General features: G+C 40.1%; 1 long non-coding RNA gene across 2 annotated transcripts in view; it reads left to right on the forward strand.

The window, feature by feature from the left end:
* LOC139706024 (uncharacterized) overlaps positions 1 to 21134 on the forward strand; it is an 82398-nt gene that overhangs the window by 53423 nt on the left and 7841 nt on the right. The window lies entirely within an intron of this gene.

Here is a 21134-nt window from a genome sequence, read left to right on the forward strand (position 1 = left end):
ATGTAGTGTCAAATGGTGTAAACCAATACTTGTATTCACTCAATACTAGTCTAGGTCCTAGCTTTTTTTTTTGCCTCTAGAATGCAGGAGATACAACTTTTGTCTCTTTATGAAAGTTTTTCATCTCCCACCAGCAAAGGCTCTGGTAAACTATAAGATAATGGAAAAAAGCTCTAGCCGGAGCCACTTGTTTGGCTTCAGCTATGATCTGTTACTTCCCAGGACTAAGAGGGGAAGCCCAACTAAGAGATGATATTGTGGCCCCCTAACCAATGTTTACAGACAGAGCTCACACAAGAAGACAATTGGAAATTCCTGAGGTTGAGTGTAATGGAATATGATATACAGAAATGTAGAGTAACCCGATTGGAGTTCTCAATCTGGCGGGTGGGTGAATGGATAGGGATAATAGAATTGAGGACTATAAAATAGGCTGGGATATTATCTCCACTGGCCTCTGTTTGCTATTCATAAACAATTTAAATTTCTCACAAGCTATGTAAATGCATAGCAATAGGGAACTGGCTTGAACCATTTTTTTAAATGCATGTGGTGAAATACACAGTAGCCATTAAGAAGGGTGTGGGTGGAATGGCTTTATTGACATGGAGAGATGTTTATGGTCTATAGTGGAGAATATGTATAATTTCCTCCCCACCTCTGGTACTGGGGATTGAACCCAGTAATGCTTTACCACTGAGACACAGCCCTAGCCCTTTTTAAAATTTTGAGACAGGTTCTCACTAAGTTGCCCAGGCTGGTCTCAAACTTGCCAGGTAAGAATATGGATAGTTTTCACTTGTTTTCTGGTGTGAAACTAGTATGTATATTGCTAGGCACAGTGGCACACACCTGTGATTCCAGCCATATGGGAGACTGAAGCCAGTTTGCACCATTTAGCAAGACCTCGTCCCAAAATACAAAGGGTTGGGGGTGTAGGTCAGTGTTAGAGCATCCCTGGGTTCAATCCCCAGTACTGGGGTGGGGGTATGTATATGAAATGTTGAAAGTGATTAGGCCCTAGTTATAGGTGAGTTTTACTTATAAAATTTAAAAAGAATAAAATTATTTAATAATAACATATGTCCTCACAAATGTTTCTTTGGTGTTTAATTGGAGAGTGGAATTAGAGGAAGCTGTACTCTTGGCTGCCCTCGCCTGCTTTGTCCTCCTCGGCTTTCCCCTCCTTATTGCTTTCCATCTCAAAGCTCCTGTCAGCGGGGTTGCCCTTCTGAGCCCTGCAGGGAAGGGGGGTGGTGGTGGCGGAGATGTGATAAGCATGGCTGCCTTCATTAGGAGAGGGGCCTAGGGGGTTTTAGGCAGGTTGAGTGACTGGCTCTGAAATCCCCAGTTAATCAGGTCCTGTAGGAGGTAGAAACTGGCCTTCCTTTCTCTCGCCTTCTGTTTTTCAGCTGCCAGCTGCTTCTCTCATGAATAGGTTTTCTTCTGGTTTCAGTCCCATGACTTTGCTTTCCAAGTGCTATTGTGCCCAGGCCAGCTGGTTAGCAGGACTGGTTTTTAGGGTTATAGAGTCCTCAGGTCACACAGGGGTTAAGTGCCATGGGAAAGGCAAAGGCAAAGTCTGAAGGTCAGCAGGAAATCAGGGGCCAGGGCAAGGGTGAAATGAGGGTGCCTCCCTGCATGCACTCTGAGTGGGTGTCCAGTCAGTGGACAGCATTGGTAGGGAGGGACTGGGCTGTCAGGTTCCTGCAGCAACACTTTCAGAGGCTGGGGAGGAGTCAGGAGAGTGTCCAGGTGTTCCTCGGAAAGCTGTGCAGACTTTGGCCACTGCTTTGAAAGGTTAAAGTGGGTCATACTCATGTGCTCAGTCCGGCTATGCCTCATGACTGCAGAAGAGGCCTCTTGAGTTCCCATAATTTTCACCATTTAGTTTCATCTAGTTGCAGGACTGCTTGTCATTTGTAAGTTTTTACGACTTAGCACTACTATCCGCATCTTCATCTTACCTAGAGAAAAGGGGGTCACCAAACACACCCAGATGGCCCAGGACCCTGGGCCGCAGCCTCTGAACTCTTCACTGTATGGCTTTGTCCTCTCCTGGAGATAAAGGGATTCTGACCTAGCAATTCCAGGGGGTAAGGTGGAAAATAGTAGCAGTGATTAAAAACTTTTCTCCTTCCCAGTACTTGATCTTGGGCAAACGACTTTCTCTAAATCTCATTTCTTCCTAGGTAAAAGGAAATATTTGTAGTTTATGTTGTAGAGCTGCAGTGAGATAATGTGTCATAAAGACACATTATAATACTGTGTCATAAAGACACAGCCGTGCTGGGAACACACTAAGCAGGGAAGAATGTGAAAAGCGTGCAACAACCAGTAAGGGCAGAGACCGCGTCCCTCTTTTCAGAGTGGAGGTCAAGACTGTGCTGCAGCAGGTTCTGGAGGATTCTTGGGTTCCAGGCATTAACCAGTTAGCTGCTGGACTTGTGGGAGTTACCAGAGAAGGTCTAGGTGATGAGGAGGGGTGGTATTTTTCAACAATTCTGAAGTTATTTGAATATTTTAATAACTGAATATGGCTGCAAACCACCTGAACCTTAATTTTATTTCTAAGTATTAGAAAATAGTCATTGTCAGTTAGTATAAAGATGAACTTCAGGGCTGGGGTTGTGGCTAAGTGGTAGAGCGCTTGCCTGGCATGTGTGAGGCATTGGTTTTGATTCTTAGCACCACATAAAAATGAATAAAATAAAGGTCTATTGACAACTAAATTAAAAAAAAAAGATTTACTTCAGGCTTTTATGGTTAAATTTCCTTTTCTGTCTCTCTCTCTCTCTCTCTCTCACACACACACACACACACGCACACACACACACACACACTCACACCCACACCTTATTAACTTTTTTTAAAAATAGTTTTTTTAGTTGTGGACGGACACAATGCCTTTATTTTATTTATTTATTTTTATGCGGTACTGAGGATTGAACCCAGGGCCTCACCTGTGCCAGGCAAGTGCTCTGCCATTGAACCCTAGCCCCAGCACTCCCTTATTAACTTTTAATAAAGAAAAAAACCAGAAAAGTAATTAAGAAGGGTAAAGGATCAACATGTGTCCAGACTTGAATTCCAGATGTTCAGACATGCAGTGTTCTGGGACCCAGGGGTGTGGTCCTGTTGGTGTGCCACAACCTGCTCGAGCAACAGTGTCAGATGAGCCCGATCTCTGTGTCCCAGGTTGGCTGGGCCTTGCAGGCATGTTCTACCCAGTGTGGACTCTGCAGTTACCAGACTGCAGTTTCTGGGGGACACAGCTGGGTGAGAGTATGGGGAAAGACCCCTGGGCTTTTTTGTGGCAAATCAAAAGGAATTCTGAATTAATTCACTAGCTATGGTCTGAAGGTTTGCGTTACTCGCTTGCCTCTGTACACTAACCCCACCCCCCACCCCACCAAATCATAGGCTGGAACCTAATATCCAATATGACAGTATTTAATTATGCTTTTTTATTGTGCATTATAATTATACACAATAGTGGGGTTCATTGTGACATATTCATACATGCACATAATATAATTTGCTCCATTTCATTCCTTGTACTTCCTTTCCCCCTCCTCTCCTCCCTTTCCCTGATCTGCTTCCTCTACTGGTCTCCCTTCTATTTAATTTAATTTTTAATTGTTACATTATAATTATACATAAAATGGGGATTCATTGTGACACATTCACACATGCACACAGCATAGTTTGGTTAGTTTCATTCTTAAATATCTCTTCTTTCCCTCCTCTCCTCCCTCCCCATTCATTCCCTTCCCCACTGTTCTTTCTATTTTTTGGTACCTGAGATTGAATTCAGGTATGCTTAACCATCAAGTTTTTTTTTTTTTTTTTTTTTTTTTTTGCTTAGGCTGGCCTGGAACTTGTGATCCTCCTGCCTTAGCCTCCCAGGTCACTGGAATTACAGGCATGTGCTACCACCTCCAGCTAGCTACATTATAAAGATCCTCTCTCTAAGCTGGGTGTAGTGGCACATGCCTGCAGTCCCAACTATTTGGGAGGCAGGGATAGAGGATCACTTGAACCCATGGTACAAGGCTAGTGTAGGCAGCATATGGAGATCCCATCCAAAAGCAAAACAAAACAACCCTGTTTCTACATATGGTTACATTCTGAGGTTCTCAGAGTACTACAACGTATGAATTTTGGGGAGCCACAGTTCAACCCATAACAAGTTCATTTCTCTCAGCCTGGTGTACTTGGGGTAGTTTTTGGGCTTTTCTCTGGTACACATAAAGTACATATTCCTCTGAGAGTTTTTCCTAGTGTCTTCTTTTTCTAAGTACTTACTATGAAAATATTCAAACATACAATAGAATATATACCTGTCTGTGCAACTACCCTCACCTTAATTTTATACTCATTAATATTTGTCAAGTATCATTCATTTGTACATGTAAATGTAATTTTGGAACCATTTCAGAATTATCCCTACATACTTCAGGATACAGCTCCAAAATTAATTAATAAATAAAAGGACATTCTTTTAAACATATAAAAGACCACTATTACAGCCAATAATATTTCCTTAGTTCATCTAATAATTACCCATGTTTGAATTTCTTATACTATCACAAAATGTCTTATAATGTTTTTTCTTCAGACCAAGAGCCAATCAAGATTGATGTATTACAACTGGCTATGTATTCACAAAGTTTCTAGTATCTTTTAATCTTAAACACCTTTCCCCTTTTATTTTCATGAAATTATATCCGCCCCCCCCCCCCCGCCATCTCAGATGGAGCTTTTACCGTGTTGCCCAGGCTGGCCTTGAACTCAAGATTCTCCTACTTCAACTTCCAGAGTAGCTGGTATCACAGATGTGCACCAGGATGCCCAGCTCCACTTGCTAGTTCTTAAGGTGATTCTGGCTCCCAGAGTAACTTTGCTACTTCCACATGTGCCTGCCACATCTATTGTTCATCAAACACTGTACCAGGAATGGTGAGAAATCCAAAGAAGCAGTTATGCCTTCTAACCTATAAGGATTGGGGTGTTCAGATCTCTTCTTTATTTTCTTGAGGTCTGGACACTTCTTAAACACACCCCTCTAAGGGGGCTATTCATCTAAGTGGATAAATAGCCAGAAACACCTTGAGGTCTGATTTTTTTTTAAATAGTGGGGATTGAACCCACGGGTGTTCTACCACTGAGCTACATCCCTAGCCCTTTTTATTCTTTATTTTAAGACATGGTTTTGCTAAGTTGCTGGCTTTGAACCTGTGATCTCTTGCCTTAGTCTCCAGAGTCACTGGAATTATAAGCACCGTCGTGCCTAGTCTTTTTTTTTTCCATGGGATCAAACATGATAGGCACACAATAGGCAAGCACTCGACCAATGAGCTACACCCCCCAGCCCTAATTTTTATTAAGTATTTATGTGTTAGGAACTAGGTATATTATCTTATTTAATCCTCACAATAATTTTGCAATATAAGCATAAGTGTCCACGTTTTCTGGGGCAGAAATCAGAGGTTAAGAGATATTAAGAAACTTGCCCACATTTTCAGAGTTAATAAATGGTGAAGCTAGGATTGAATTTATGTCTGGCTCCTAAACTTGTGTCTTAATATTATGCTTTATTACCTATGTGTTTTGTTCTTTGCTTAGCAGAAAATTAGAGAGGAGAAAAACATTGCTGGTAAACTCAGAATGAGGGGAAAGAAAACTATTGTGCTTTTGACATCTCCTAGTATACATGGACCAGAATGTTTGGAGATGGGACTTGGGTTAGGCTAATTGTGCGGTGTGTGTGTGTGTGTGTGTGTTTCCTTGGCCCCTAGGCTGGAAGTGACTTCTCAGCATCTCAGTGGCACTTGACTTTATGTGGTGCAGCAGCAACACCAGCTGGCCACAGAGCCTTCCTCCAGAAGGTCCCACCCACAGCTGGATCCTATTCAACTGGCAGAACAAATGAATCTGCATTCCCAGACCACGTGGCTCTAAAAGACTCAAAGCTTATTCAATGAAATATACAGAGGCTTATGGGCAGAGCAGTTTCCGCACCAATACCTATCTGTGCTAATGGGGTGGGGATGAAGTGGGGATCCTGGCTATAATCCCCAGAGTATTTGTACTAGAGGTGCTTTATCTGGCTCTGGGAATTGTGAGGTCAACAACTGATAACTTAGCAGGGTAGGGTAGAACTTGCCTGTAATCCCAGCTACTTGGAAGACTGAGGCAGGAGGATAACAATTTTGAGGCCAGCTGGACAACTTAGAGATTCTGCCTCGAAACAAAAAATAAAAAGGGCTGTGGATGTAACTCAGTGGTAGAGTACCCCTCAATTCAATCCTCAATACCAAAAGACAAAGATACAAGTACAAACCTTGATAGACAATTATTATATAACTCAGGAGACAGTTATTTGGAAGGATGAGACAGAAGGTCGTAAGTCTGAGGCCAACCTAGGCAAAAGTGGTAACTTGGAGCTTGGGGCATATAGCTCAGTGGTAGAGTGCTGCCTAGCACGCCCTAGGCTGGGTTTGATTTCCAGGAAATTCCTGCACTTCTATGCATGGTTATATTTGTGTGTATATGTACATCTTTCCAGGGAGAGGGACCCTAATTGTTATCAGATTTTCAAAGAGGAGAGTGACTCTTAAAGGTTAAGAATTGTTACTTTGGGATTTATTCAGATAATGTTCTGTTAACTTCATATTAACTTTTACTTTTCAATTAGTTTACATTTCCTAGGAGATTTCTGTTCAAGTGACTTGAGATTTGGTTAAATTGTGGGAAAATGTTAGTAGAATGAAAAATGTGTTACTAATTAACCAGTGAAGTTTAATACAGCAGTTAAGAGCTCAGAGCCTAGAGCAAGACTGCTGGGGTTCAAGGCCCAGCTTTGCTGGTCACTAGCTACATGATCTTGGGCAATTTTTTTAAGCTCTCTGAACTTTAGTTTCCTCCTCTGTAGAATGGGTATGATAAGTAGAGCACTACTTTACAATGTTGTAAGGATGAAATGAGCTAATAAACATACAGCTTTGCCAGGTGTAGTAGGACTCACCTGTAACCCCAGCTACCCAGGAGGCTGAGGCAGGAGGATCCCAAGCTGGAAACCAGCATGGGCAATATAGCAAGACCCTGTCTCAAAATAAAAAGTAAAATTAAAGAAGAGCTGGGGATATAGCTCAGAGGTAGAGTTCTCATGGGTACAATCACCAGTACTACTAAAAAACAAACAAACCAAAAAACCGTAAAGTTTTTAATGGAACATTGCCCACGGAGCACTGGTCTGTAGCTCCTACTGCTCAGGCCGCTGAGCAGGTAGGGTCAACCACTGAGAAGTCTTAAACTATTCTTTTATAGACACTTAAGCAAAAATGGAAATAAGTTTGATGGAAAATAAACATCATTTTCTAAAAAAAAAGTCTTTAGCAATACATAAGGTGAGTTATTATTATTTGTTCTATCATTTCTTACTTAAGAGGGAGGAATTTTTATTGGCAACAGTACCTTTGAGGCAGGAAGATGGCAAGACTGTCCTTCTAATGCCCCAGGATATCAGAATAGGTTGGGTCTACCCATCTCAACCATTCGTTGTCCTCCCAGACCATTGATGTTTTTGGAGGAGGGTGGATGGAACCTAGATCCTGGGCATTCTTAGGTGGCTGAGCCAGACGCCCAGCCTCTTCCTTTATTTTTTATTTTTTTGAGATAGGGGTTTTGGCTGTTTCCCAAGCTGGTCTTGAGTTTCTGAGGTCAAGTGAATTATCGCCTCAGCCTCTAAAAAGCTGGGTGTGTGCTACCATGCCTGATTGGCTTGGTTTTAAGTATGATTCAAGAACTACTTTTTCAATATCTCCCAGCACATTCTATATGCTAGTACAGTTTTTCTATTACTTCTCAATAACCTATAACTTCCATATAAACAAATACCTACATAAATCATATATATTAGTAGTGGAGGACTGGGGTTGTAGCTCAGTGGTAGAGTACTTATCTTGCATGTGTGAGGCACTGGGGTTGATCCTCAGCACTACATAACAATAAATTAAAAAAATAAAATAAAAGCATTGTGTCCATCTACAATTAAAAAAAGAAAAAGAAAATGGGGTGCTCTTCCTATATTAGGTCCTATTTATGTGTATATAAAACCATTTGGTTCTTATAACAACTCTTTGAGGCATACCTTATCAAATTACACCTTATGAGACCAATTTTACAAGTATGGAAATTGAAGCACAGATAGGTTAATGATTATGTCTAATCAACAAAGCTAGTAAACAGCAGACTTGAGATTCAGATCTATAATTTTCAGCTTTTTTTTTTTTTTGGTACCAGAAATTGAAAGTAGGGCGCATAACCACTGAGCAATATACCCACCCCTTTTTATTTTATTTTTAAAAATTTGAGGCAGGGTCTCACTAAACTGCTTAGGGCCTTGCTAAATTGCTGAGGCAGGCTTTGAATTTGTGATCCTCCTGCCTCAGCCTCCCAAGTTTCTGGGATTACAGGCATGTACTACTGTGACCTGTTTTGCTATTGAGTCATTTCCTTCTTTGCAACTTCACTTTTAGTATTGTAATATTTAGGTTTTTATGTTATTTTACCTTAAGTTCCATAAACTTTTTTAATACAGAGATGATTCCTTGGGCTACTTTTCATACCTTATGGTATCTAGAACAATATCTTAGGGACATAGGGTATCCAATAAATAGTCTTTAGATTATTGACTGACTATATGTGTATGGTAGGAATATGTTCAGCATGTTTGTTTAATATATGTATATATATATTTTTGGTACTGGGGATTGAACCCAGTGATGCTTTATCACTAAGCTATATTCCCAGTTCTTTTGATTTTTTAAAATTTCAGACAGGATCTCACTAAGTTTGCTGGGACTGGCCTTGAACTTGCCATCCTCCTTCCCCCAGCCTCCAGAGTTGCTGGGATTATAGGCGAATGGTACCACATCCAGCTATGTTTGTATAATAATTGAACTGCTTGCTTTTACAATAAAGTGCTATAGAAGTGCTATGAACTATCATACCTGTATAACAAAATTTAAACCTATAATATTCTACTATTAGTGTTATAATCTTTCTAATGTGTTTGCTTATAGAAAGAATAAAAGTATAGCTGGAGGGGCCAGGGTTGTGGCTCAGTGGTAGAGCACTTGCCTTGCAATGTGAGGCACTGGGTTCCATCCCCGGCACCACATAAAAATAAAAACAAATAAAATAAAGGTGTTGTGTCCATCTACAACTTTAAAAAATATTTAAAAAAATATTTTAAAAAAGTATAGCTGGAGTAAGAGTGGAGGAAGTTAGTACCTGAAATATAAGTATTTGGCACATTGTCTGATGTGTAATAAGAAATGAATAAAACCAGAGGCCAAATCTTTTCTTTGATAAGAGGATGTTAATCCATATGGTGGGGAGCATGGAATAGGTAGAGGAACTTTGGATGGGGCACAGTGGAGGCGGGAGGGGGCACAGGGGAAGGGGGAGGGGGCAAAGGGGCAGGAAAGATGGTGGAATGAGATGGACATCATTACCTTAGCTACATATATGATAGTCAAATGATGTGACTCCACTTTGTGCACAACCAGAGAAATGAAAAATTCTGCTCCATTTTTGTACAATGAATTGAAGAGCTTTCTACTGTCACGTATAACTGATTAAAACTAATAAATAAATAGAAATGAGTAAATGTTGACTACATTATTATAATCATTACAGTGCAGGTTATGCAATTATTATTTTTATCAACAGAGCAAGTATGGAATTCTTAACCCCAGCTTTAAAATATTGAGAAGGAAGAAGAGAAATATTATCTATTCTAACCTCTTTTCTTTGAACCTCACAACCTTGACAACGTTATCATTCCCACTTTTACTTCTGAAGAAGGCATGCCTCAGAGAAGCCATGCAATCTACCCAGGGAGTGGTAGATTTAAACCAGATTTAAACACAGTGCTTGTCTTCAAACCCTAGTTCTTCCACTCTTTCTACCACACTGGTAATTATTATTATTTTGGGAGCAAAAAAACAAAACAAAACCCAATCCAATGATGAGCTACTTTGAGGGCTAGGAAACTGGGCATGGCTTAGCTTAGTGGGTGGATGTGACAGTGTCTCTCCAGGTTGCAGTTAGGCCCTGCACTGCAGCTGGTCATCTCAAGGCTTCCCTGGGCTGGATAATTCACTTTTAAACTCACTTATGGGTGTTGGAGGCCTCCCTTCCTTGCTAACTGTTGGTTAGAGGTCTCAGTTCCTTGCTGTGTAGGGTTTTCCACATGCTTCCTCAGTGTTTTCCCAATATAATGGCTGGCTTCCCTTGTGATCCATGAGAGGAAGAGGGAACCCATGAGAAAAGCCACAGTATTTTAAAAGAAATATTGGAAGTGACATACCATCATTTATGCCATTTGCGGTTGGTTCTGTAAATCAGCCCTCGTGGAGTCACACAGAATGTGAATACCAGGAGGTGGGGAACATTGGAGGCCTCCTTGGAGGTTGGCTGCACCAAAATGTCAGACAGATTTTAGGGTCAACTGAACAATCTCCAAATGGTTGCAACTCCCTGCACCAAGTGCTCCTGCCATTTTGTGGGGACTTGGGTTTATTCTTTTTAGTCTGGGTTGTGTGTACTTGGTCCTGTCCAGGCTAATATGATAGTTTTAGGTAGTTTGCTCCTGAAGCTTCCAACCTGCATAAAGGAGGAGCAGAGCAGCCAATGCTCCTGCAATAAGAAATTATTTAAGGCTAATAATATCTATCTCATAAGGTTTTAAAAAAATTTTTTTAATGGTTATGGGGTGAGAGTTAACTGAGATAAAGCAGAATTTGGCAAATTGTTCCACACCAAAATGGCTGAGCCAACATGTATGTGTACACAATATCCTTTTTCTTCTCCTCCTCCTCCTCCTCCTCCTCCTCCTCCTCCTTCTTCTTCTTCTTCTTCTTTTTTTTTTTTTTTTGCAAGGGGTTGGTGTGGGATATCAGGGATTGAACCCAGGGGTGCTTAACCACTGAGCCACATCCCCAACCCTTTTATTTTTTGTTTAGAGACAGGGTCTTGCTAAGTTGCTTAGGGCCTTGCTAAATTGTGAAGCTGCCTTTGAACTTGTAATCCTCCTGCCTCAGGCTTCTGAGTTGCTGGGATTACAGATAGGTGCCACCATGCCTGGCTACATGACTTCTCATTGTGTCACTAGACACAGGATCTATTTCCCTCTTCTTGGAAGATATTTAGGCAGATCTTTGAGCTTTACTAAGCAATAGAATATTGCATGATATTCAGGGTGGGTCATGACAGGAAATGTTTTTCACTTTGTGTTGGGATGTCTGCCTTTTTATCCTAACCACCATCTTGTGAGGAAGCCCAGACCACATAGAGAAGCCACATGTGGGTGTTCCAACTAGCTAGCCCTTAGTTAAACAGCCAGTGTCAGCTGTCAGGCAAGTGAATAAACAGGCTTCAGATGATTTCAGATTCCATCCTTTAAGTTTTCCAGCTGAGGTCCCAGACATCCTGGAGCAGAGGTAAACCGTCCTCACTGTGCCCTCTTTGAATTCCTGGCCCACAGAAAATATGACTGATATAAATGATAATTATCATTTTAAGTCAGGGAGCTTTGGGGTGACTTGCTATGTAGCAATAAGTATTATATATAATATTTCCCCCAGTATAGTATCTGAATATAGATGATCAATAAATTCTGGGTTATACATTTTTAAAAATGAATGCTTGATTTTAAGATTTTTTTTTAAAAGCTGGGCTAATAATTTTTTCCAAGGTGACTATTTTCTGGTAGGTTTTGGGGGAAAGTACTTTTTCCCTGGCTTTTTTTTTCTTTTAACACATAAGATTACTTACTGTGGGTATTGAGCATGTAACAACAGGCTTTTGGTTCTCCATCTGCTGAGTTGTCTCATGGATTTTCAGTCCATTGCTGGAGGTTAGAGCCACAGCTGTTTCTGGATCTGGCTTATTTTTGGTCCACTGGTTCATTTAAGCTGTTTCTCAGCATTAATCAATAGGCATTGAGAGTGTCCACATTCAGTCCTTGCTCTGCACACAAATGTAAATTAGAGTCATCTGTACTTTTCTGATATTTTCCTTCTTTTCAAAGCACAACCTTGATTTACCAGACCAAGACCGCCATAGGGGGAATTAAAGGCTCAGGTTGGAATCAAAGCACAATAGTTGTACAAGTCCTGACAGTTTTCCAGGATTCTAGGGCGTTGTCTCTTTCTGCTCCCTCTAACTGTCATAAGGTAATTCAAAAAAGGTGCCTGCATATGTGTGTGTGTGTGTGTGTGTGCCCTTGTGTGCTCCCACGTGCCTGTATGGGGGCAGGAAGCTCAGAAGGCTGAGGAACTTCTCTAAGTTCCTTGTCCATCTTGGGTACTATCCCTGTCCCCTGGAGACACCCCTGTGCTACCCAGCCAGTACATGCATGTAATGAGAGTGAGGGAGAGTGGAGTCCAGTGTATAATTCAGTGGCAGAAAGTACATTACATTATCGCTTAACCATCATCCCTGTCCATTTCCAGAACTCTTCCCCTGTGCCAAATGGAAACTCCATACATATTAAGTACTAACTCCCCATTTCCCCCTTTCATTACCCCTGGTAATGAATGTGTTTATGAATCTATTTTAGATGCCTCAGATTAGTATAATCATACAATAGTTGTTCTTTTGTATTGGGCTTACTTAGCCCAACACAATATTTCCAAGGTTCATCCATGTTGTAACACGTATCAGAATTTTGTCCCTTATTTTATTTTATTTTTTGATACTGGGGGTTCAATCCAGGGGCAGTCTACTACTGAGCTACATCCCAGCCCTTAAAAAAAAAAAAAAAAAATATATATATATATATATATATGTGTGTGTGTGTGTGTGTGTGTGTGTGTGTGTGTGTATTAGTTGTAGCTGGATACAATATCTTTATTTTATTTTTTTATGTGGTGCTGAAGATTGAACCCAATGCTTCATGTGAGGCAAGCGCTCAATCACTGAGCTACAACCCCAGCCCCACATCTCAGCCCTTTTTATTTTGAGACAGGGTCTTCCTAAGTTGCTGAGGCTAGCCTTGAACTTGTGATCCCTCTGCTTCAGCCACTGGAGTAGCTTGAATTACAGGTGTGCACCACCTTGCCAGACCTCCTTTTTAAGACTTAATAGTATTCCATTGTATATATTTCTCTTTGTTTTTTCATTCTCCTGTCAATGAATATTTGGATTGTTTCCACCTTTTAGCTATCATAAATAATACTACTATGAATATTGGTATGTGAATATTTATTTGAGTTGTTTTCTATTCTTTTGGGTTTATATCTAGAAATGGAATTTCTGGGTCATAGGGTAATTTCAGTGTCCAGAGACCTGACCTTGGTTCTCATTGTGTCCAAGGATTTATTTGCCAATGGAATGGGACACAGAGCTTCCCTGATATCCCAGCATCCCAAAGGGTTATGCAAATTAGGTTTAGTGTGAACTATCTATATAATGGTACTTTGTGTTTCTATTTAACATTTACTTTGTGGTAAATGTTAAAAAGAGTGTTTCTTTTAAATTATTCTGTGAGATAGGTTTGTTATCAACCTGGTTTTACAGATTAGCAAACTGAGGCCTGGGGGTGTCACATAACTAGCTTAAGGGCAAACAGATTGCATGTTGTGAGCTAGACCTTAAACCCACAGAACAACATGCTAGTTTCCATATATTTACACAATTCTCACTTTCCAAATCATTAAATTTATCAGCCAGTATTGGATTTATTTATGTAGAATAAATAAGCTATTCGTGTGGGATAGTAAAGGCCAAAGATTTAAGTAAAGGACCTAATGTAAAAAGCAATGGTCTCTGTGGTTTATGAGGAACTCTGTTGGGAACCCCCTTCCATATTTATATTAAAAGTCTTTTTTCTTAGTCTATAAAGTATATAAGGGACCTAGTCCTTTCTCTATATTTGCAAATATAAGCTATTTAAAATGTGATACTACATTGCTCTTATAGGTAACACAGTGGACCTTAAATATAAATGTAGTGTTGAAATTTTCAATGAAATTTATCACTAGATGGCAGTACAAATCAATTTTTAAAAATATTCAATTGTTTTTGAAATTTATAGTAAGTAAACTCTAGGAAAGAAACTTCGTCATTTTGTGTGTGTGTATGTGTGTGTGTGTATGTGTGTGTGTGTATGTGTGTATGTTTGTACTGGGGGATTGAACTCAGTGATGCTTTACCACTGACTTATATCCTCAACTGCCCTTTTTCTTTGTGATACTGGGATTTTAATCCTTTGTCTTTTTTATTTTGACACAAAGTCTCACTAAGCTGAAGCTGGTCTTCATCATTTTTTGATACAATAAAGGCAACTATATTTAATTCAGAATGGCTTTTAATGACCTAGAAGAATATTTTCAAATTTCACTAGGCAAAAGAACTGTAAATCGTAAAGGCTTTTGTAAGGAAAGCTGCTTCTAAGATTTCAGGAATTCCTGCTTTGGAGGAAGATGAAGTTTTAAGTAAACATATTGACTTGGGAAATTTTGCATCAGCAACATAACATCCTCATTTTAAAACCAGCTTGGGGCCAGGGTTGTGACTCAGTGGTAGAGTGCTTACCTAGCATGCATGAGGCACTGGGTTTGTTTCCTGGCATAAAAATAAAAACAAAATAAATGTATTGTGTCCATCTACAACTAACACAAACACACACACACACACACAGAGCTTGGTTTAGCAAAGAGTCAGTCTTTAGTTTGAAATTACAAATATGGCTGCCAGTTTAGTCCTGAGGGGAAGTTTCTTTCAGTTAACACCGGAGAAAAATCTAATGCTTAAGTAATTTGTGAAGTTAGGGTTGATTTTCAGGTTATTTTGACATCTGAATCCCTGGGCCTATTCACTTATGGTTGAGATAATGAAATAGATCCCACTCATTATAAGGGAACTTTTCTTTGAGAGGTTGGTTAGCAGGCAGTGAGAAGTGAGGTAAATTCATTTACTTATTTCAAGGTTTGACTTTCATAGGATGAATTGTAGTGGAATCCTGACTAGCTGAAATAATATTTTATTTCAGAGATGGTCATATGCTTATACCTGGATGCTAAATGATTTCAAAATGGAAAACTTAAAAACTGATTATTTTTGCTCTGGTTGTCATATGTAAATTATTAGTCTCTTGTAGAAGGATTGCAGGGGACCATTACAATTAATAAAAAAGTGGAAACCAGCCAATCCTCCCAAGAAGCTGAAGAGTGAGGACATTATTCCTGAAAGCAAAACATAGGCCAGCTCCTTTTCACATTGAATGCCAAGAGCCAAAATTATATCTGAATGCCATTGTCAAAGCAAAGAGTGAGAATGTTTGAGGTCAAGATCATTCCCTGTGACCTCTGGGCTCACGGAGATTCTCTGAGCCTGGGAGCCTTATTTGTAAAAAGGGCATAAAAGTCTCTCACAGGGTTTTTGGTGGAGGAAGGGCAAGGAAGATAATGGACATAAAAAGTACTTGTAGGCTATATGGTGCTACCCAAATATTGACTACTACCGTTTTTATCATGTGGGCCCACCCGACACTCTTGTCTCTCACCACTCTAGTAAATGTCTGCCCACCTGTACCAACTTGCCTTCTAACAATGTGGACTGGAAACACAATCGTCATCCTTGTTCTCTCTAGCATCCCCCATAACCACTCAGTCTTCACCTTTTTTTTTCTTTTTCTTTTGGTACAGTGGATTGAACCGACACTTAACCACTGAGCCACATCTCCAACCTTTTATTTTTGTACTTTATTTAGAGACAGTTGCTTAGGGCCTCCCTAAGTTGCTGAGGCTGGCTTTGAACTCATGATCCTCCTGTGTCCTGAGCTCCTAGGATTACAGGAATGTGCCACCATGCCCAGCTTCAATCTCTACCTTTTAGTCTCCACTTCCATTACTGGAAGAGTCTCCTATTTGTTTCTGTTTAACCTTCGTTGACTCCATCCTGCTTACCATAAAAGAAATTATCCTCTTAAAATCACACTTGGATTACACCTGGTTCAAAAACATTCAATGTTTCCCAATGCCTGCAGAATAAAATCTAAATTTCCAAGTAGCTGGAATTAAGAACTACTAACTGAAACTGGGAAACCCTTCTTTGAGTTTTCTAAAGTTTTTTCTTCCTGTTTTATCACTGGTTTCAGTCATTTTAGAAGAAGTTTATTTTATTTAAAAATATTTTCCATTGCATCAGAACTTAGACATAGCTGGTTAGAAACACACACACACACACACACATGTGTATGTGTGTGTGTGTGTGTGTGTCTGTGTCTGTGTGTGTGGTCTTTTTTTTATTGCCCAAGGACTCCAGATCAGAGTGCAAGAAAACCAGTTCAGGAATATTGAATATTCCCATTTTTTTAAGTACTTGCAAGTTGAGGCACTGTAATCATCAAACATAAAACCAGCTGCTGTGCCTGATGGGGTTTTCCTCCAAACACTATCTCTTCCCTTGACTCTCTTTCCCATTTTAGTGGAGGTGCATCTTCTTCCAAAATTGCAACTTTCCCAAATAACTGGTGGATTTGTGACTTGTGATTTTAGACTAAAAGGGTCCCCAGGCTCAGTGGCACAGGCCAGTGATCCCAGTTACTTGGGAGGCTAAAACAGGAGGCTGGTAAGTTCAAGGATGGCCTGGGTAACTAAGTGAGACCCTGTCTCCAAATTAGGGGGAAAAAAAAGGTTGGGGATATAGCTCAGTGGTAGAGTGTCCCTGGGGTCACTCCCCAATACAGGGGGGCAAAAATCTTCAGAGCAACTAGAAAATCCAGCAGACATGATCTCTCAGATTTGAACTGCAACGATTGACTTACAAAAGTTGTCTCGACCTCCTCAATCTCAACTCTCCTTCCCAAATCACTGCTTGTATTTCTATTTCTGTAAGAATGCTCTTGCCACCAGTAACCTCCACAGATTTTCTTTTTTTAATATATATTTTTTTAGTTTGGGTAGACACAATAACTTTATTTTGCATCTATGTGGTGCTGAGGATAGAACCCATTACCTCATGCATGGTAGGCAAGTGTTCTACCACTGAGCCACAATCCCAGCCCTCTCCACAGATTTTCAAATCCAGTGGTCACTTCTCTGTTTTTGTTTTTTTATAGAGAGAGAGAGAGAATTTTAAAATATTTATTATTTAGTTTTCGGCGGACACAACATCTTTATTTTTTATTTGTATGTGGTGCTGAGGATCGAACCCAGCGCCCCGCACGCATGCCAGGCGAGCGCGCTACCGCTTGAGCCACATCCCCAGCCCCACTCTGTTTTTGTCTTGACTTTTCAGCAGCATTTGACAATCACTGCACTTGAATTTTTTTCCCCACTCTGGTATTTCATGACATCCCAGTTTCCGGTCCTTCTTGATCTTCTGTCCTGTGTTTCACCTTGAAAAAGTGTTCCGGACTTGGTCTGGGGTCTTATTCTTTATTTGCATACTCTCCCTAGATACTTACATTCCGTTTCAGATCTTTAAAAAAAGCCACCTATTTGCTGTGACAACTGAATGTGTGTTTCTAGGCTCGACTTTTTCCTAGAACACAACCCCCTTTTTTTTTTTTTTTGGCCGCATTGGGGATCAACCCCTGAGTCTTGTGCATGCTAGCAAGTGATCTACACTGAGCAACACCCCCAGCCCTTTACAGCTTTTTCTTTTTTTCTTTTTAATTGGAGACAGGGTCTTGGTGAGTTGCCAGGTTGGCCTCAAACCTTCATCCTCTTGCCTCAGCTTGATGAATAACTGGGAACTCAAGTGGGTGCCATCATGCCCAGCAGAATATGACATTTCTACATCAAACTGCCTACCTGACATGGAGTAATTTCTAATTACTAATGAGCATCTCAAACTTATCATGTCAGCCCATCCAATGTCACAAAAGAAATTTTGGATTTTCATCTCTCAGATCGGCTCCTCCTTTCTCAGTCAATGTACCACCATCCAAAAAATAAAAAAGAAAAGAAAAGAAAAAAAATTAGGAGCTCTGTCTCATCTACCACATTCAATCCATCATCAATTTTATATTCCAAAAACACACATACCTGTAGCACATATTGTTTTGTGCTACCCAGGGCCTGCTTGAGGACCTGAGTGCTGGGAGTCCGAACTGCACAGCTTCTGACCTTGCTGGAAATTGCCTTGAGCTGAAAAGAGCCTCACTCAAGGTCATACCCCCTTCCTGGGGGCAAGCAGCCCCCACACAGTGACTGGGAAATGCTAACGTGTACAGGATGTGCCCCTAACCACAAAGCAGGACAACTCTGAAAGGCTCCTAAGCTTCTGTGCTGCCTGTGGGATCAGCGAGGCCTGAGGCCCTCCCTGAGATGGCTCACACCCAGATTCCCTTTCTGTCTCTCTTATTTCCTCTGGTTCCCTGTCTCAGGTGTTGGTCCTGAGAGCCCTGCATAATAAACATTCTGCACCAGTGTTAATTTTTTGTTTTCCTATCATTGTGACAAAATACCTGAGATAATCAACTTAAAGAAGGAAAGATTGGCTTGTGGTTTCAGAGGTTTTATTCCATGGTTACTTAGCATGATGGCACTGCTCACCTAATGGAGGCTGGAAAAAGGAGGGAAAGAGGGAAGCAGAGGGGTCCCAGATTCTCCTTTAAGGACATGCCCTCAATGATGTAACGTTTGTTCTCCAGGTCCCTAAAGGATTAATATTTTGGTGATATTGGAGATTGAATTCAGGGCTTCACACATGCCAGACAAGTGTTCTACCACTGAGTGACATTCCCAGCACTTTCTTTCCTTATTTATTTATTTTTAATTTTTTTTCAGTTTTTTTTTTAAGTTTTTAGGTGGACACAATATTTTTATTTTACATTTATGTGGTGCTGAGGATTGAACCCAGTGCCTCACACATTCTAGGCAACTACTCTACCACTGAGTCACAACCCCTGCCTCTCCTCTTTATTTTTTAAAACTTTCAGTACTGGGGATTGAGTCAGGGGTGCTTTACCACTGAGCTCCATCCCTAGCCCTTTTTATTTTTTTTATATTGAGACAGGGTTTCACTAAATTACCCACGTTGGCCTTGAACTTGTGTCAGCCTCCTGAGTTGCTGAGATTACAGGTGTGCACCATTGTGCCCAGCTCCTTCTTAAGATCTTCCAATGACTTCTCCTCACACTTAAATAATTATAATGCAAACTATCCTGGCCTATGAAGCCCAGAGATCCTTCCTGGCTCAGGACACATTGCTGTCTACCTGGCACCTTGCCTCGAGCATATTGAGTTCAGTCCTGCCTTTAAAACACTGGCTCCCTGTCTCGCATACCTTCCCCCCACTATTTTTCCCCCCACATGACTGACTCCTTCTTATCATTGGGGTTTCGCTTTAAATGTTACCTTCTCATAGAGGCCGATCCCTGTCCAGCCTCCCCATTTCTTTATAACATTATACTTCTCTCTAGAGACCTACTTTTAGCTGACATTAGTCCGTTTGTTGTCAGAATTCCCTACTACCATAAAAAATGACCAGACCAAGGACTGAGTCTGTGCACCACTATCCTCTCATGGTTTAAAGCAGCTCTTGGCACATAGTAGGGATCAGTACATATTTGTTGAATGATTAGAACTTAGTGTTGGCTTTTTACTTCCTTTATATAGGACCCAGTTCTTCAATGCTTCATAGTTCTACCACTACCTATTATCTCAGTCCAGCTTGCTTTGTTAATTTACTTATCTACATGCCTCTGTGTGCAAATTTGAATTTTCAATCCCTATTCATAAATAACTCTGCAATTATCTTCAGCATTTTGAGAGAAGAGGCTTTTTTTTTTTGCTTCCTTCCACGTCATACATAGGTGGGGAAGCGATTAGGAATTAACATTCATCGAATATCTCCAACCTGTCAAGCACAAAACTATGATCTATTTCCTCACAACAATGCTGTGTAGCAGGGTATTGTTATTTATAACCATTTTACAGATGAAGATGTTGAGGTTTAGCATTACAATAAACAGAGCATCTGGGATTGAAAATCATCTGGGCAACCTATACTCAGTATGAATTATTGCACAAGAGTTACTCATGTCTGAGGAACAAGTAGCTATTTTCAGTCTGTGGCATGGAGATTGAGCAGTTGGATATCTCAGGTCAAGTTTTGCTTGAGCAGTCCAGGTATTTTCTTAGTTTTCAATTTCATTCCACTGAGTGTATAAAGAATTGGCTGGAGGTATGTCTATATTTGGCTAGAAGAGGCTTTGAAATGTTGGGCATGCCCTCTACATGAGGGTTCTGCATAGCTAATACATTAAATGTCTGTTGTTGGCAAATATTATGGAATGTAGCAGCAAGAAGATTTTCTGAAGATAGTTATGTGAATCAAGCCATTAGTTCACACTGGGCAAAGACGGAAACCAAATGTACCAAAACGTGTACCACATCACCAGGCATTCCTTTAAGTAACAAAATCTTATTTTTATTTTTATTTTTTACAGAAATTCAGATATTCCAACAAATTTCTTTACATTTCCTGGACCTTAAAAAAATTACACACAACTTTTGGACGTAATACAACAGAACAGAATGAGAAAGGGAGTCACTTTTCTTTTAAAAAGATAAAAACATACTTCTTATACTTAATTAACATTTAGTGATTTACATGTGTATTATCTATGTACAATGGTACATCATCAATGACCCATCTTCATAACACTGTGTGATGTTAAATTACACTTAGGTTTTATGGCAAAGATTTTTTTAAAAAACATTTGTATGTGGATAGGAAGTACTTTTTCATTTTTGTTAACACCACTATTGGTGATGTAGGACTCCTGATGGGATCTGTAATTTACATAGATTAGAGAAGGCGAATACCTTCTGCTTTTATTGTAGATAAAGTAGAGAGATACCTCCCTTTAAATAAAAGATGAATTCTTAAAAAGTTGTGTGTAATTAAATTTAGTAAGTAAGGTGTTCTGAATGCAACAGGACAGCTAATACTTAACGCAACAAATAACCCCCAGAATGACTAACACTTTAGTTACAGACACTAGTATTCCCTTAATTTGGTTCTTTGGGAAAACCACATCTCTGTGAATTGGGTTTCACCTACTTCAGTGTACCTATAATATACTTTTAGCCATTTGAGAGATG

The sequence above is a fragment of the Marmota flaviventris genome, chromosome 1, assembly GCF_047511675.1.
Source record: "Marmota flaviventris isolate mMarFla1 chromosome 1, mMarFla1.hap1, whole genome shotgun sequence".
Classification (NCBI taxonomy): domain Eukaryota; kingdom Metazoa; phylum Chordata; class Mammalia; order Rodentia; family Sciuridae; genus Marmota; species Marmota flaviventris.